General features: G+C 37.7%; 1 non-coding gene across 1 annotated transcript; it reads left to right on the forward strand.

The window, feature by feature from the left end:
- The first annotated feature begins 1,272 nt into the window (after window positions 1-1,272).
- LOC150002462 (U6 spliceosomal RNA) lies at window positions 1,273-1,379 on the forward strand. Its single transcript, XR_016512815.1, has one exon. It is a non-coding gene; the product is annotated as a U6 spliceosomal RNA (small nuclear RNA).
- Window positions 1,380-1,667: the final 288 nt, after the last annotated feature.

Consider the following 1,667-nt stretch of genomic DNA (forward strand, 5'->3'; position numbering starts at 1 on the left):
GACATTCGTGGATAAGGTTGGTAGACTTTCTAAATACGAAATACAATTTCAGAGAGCTATTTGAAAACAGAACCAATGTGACTTGGGTCCCTGTTACTGTGGTCCGTAACTTGGTGATTCAAAATCAGATGTGTTCCTCCCATTACTGCTACAGTTCTCCAGAAAGGAAAATTCTTAACTCACCCTGGAAATAAACCCCACTAACCAGAATATACTCTTGGATCACTTAGGGGGCGTCCAACGGGGCTGCAAGTTTTAGATTTCTATCCGTGTCCTCCCTTTGCAGCAGAAATATTATGAAATTATGGGAAGATAAAATTACCATAGTAAGAAAAAAGAGCATACTCGAAAAGGAGATTAAAGAGGTACAAAGGCCACTGAATATGCCTATATCTTCTTGATCTCAAGTTATATTTATGCGCTAGCTCATCACCAGATGTCTAGCACAACTTGAATTCTCTGATCTTAGAAAAAATTGGTCTTGCTGGGAATCAAAGAGAGAAGCAGGACATTTGATGTGATCTTTGACAGGAAGGCTTCCAGTGTTTCTATGGAGGTATTTTACTTCAAGCAGCATTTCTGCACTGAAAATCAGAATTTTAAATTGGAAATTTAATTTTTAAAATTCTATGGTTTAATCTATTCTATATGCTGTTGATTTGTTTTCCCTTCTGCGGTTTATTTGAAAACAAAAAGCCAGTCAACCAGTGCTGTTGTGAATTAATATTCTACGACCTCCAGGCTCAGGGGAAGAAAAAGAAACTTGAAGAAAGTAAAACATTTATATGCACAAAATTTAATTTTACTGCTGACGGCCTCCTGTAAGAGACCACCTCAAATTTAATTGTTACTTTTACTTCATGTTTTAAAAAAGTAGTTGTTTTTACTTAAAGAACAATGACATGTCTTTTCAAATTAGATTTGTTCATGCAGAGAATGAGAACATTTCAAGGCTGGATCATCACTACAACACTGATCCTCTGAGAAACGGTGGGATTTATTAATTGGATATTAAAAATAAAGTAGATTTCTTTTTGCTGAAAGGAGTCAATCAAATAAAGTTTTCTTTTCTTGTCTTTTCTCTTCTTTTTTTCTACAACCTTGAAAAATATCCCGATTTGTTTTAGTAACTGTGTGGACTGAATTGTGCCCCTCTCCCCGAATTCATATGTTGAAAAGATGGGGCTTTTAAGGAGGCGATGAAGGTTAAAGGAAGTCCCAGGAGTGGGGCCCTCCTGTGACAGAACGGGTGTCCTTATAAGAAGAGGAGGAGTACTCGCTTTGGCAGTACACGCACTAAAACTGGAATGATACAGAAAAGATATACACGGCCCCTGCACAAGGCTGACACACAAACTTGTGAAGCATTGCATATTTTTCAATATAGTTCTTAAGGCAAGAGAAATAAAGGAAAGAATAAACAAATGGGACTACATCAAACTAAAGAGTCTGCTCAGCGAAAGAAAACATCAGCAAGATGAAAAGGGAACCAACCATGTGGGAACACATATTTACCAGTGATACCTCAGACAAGGGACTGATCTCCAAAATATATAAAGAACTTACACATCTCAACACCAAGAAGACAGACAGCCCAATTAAAAAATGGGCAGAGGACCTGAAGGGACACTTCTCCAAGGAGGACATAGAATGCTCCACAGCACTAG

Source organism: Furipterus horrens, unplaced genomic scaffold, assembly GCF_987537825.1.
Source record: "Furipterus horrens unplaced genomic scaffold, mFurHor1.1.pri manual_scaffold_8, whole genome shotgun sequence".
In the NCBI taxonomy this organism is placed as follows: Eukaryota; Metazoa; Chordata; class Mammalia; order Chiroptera; family Furipteridae; genus Furipterus; species Furipterus horrens.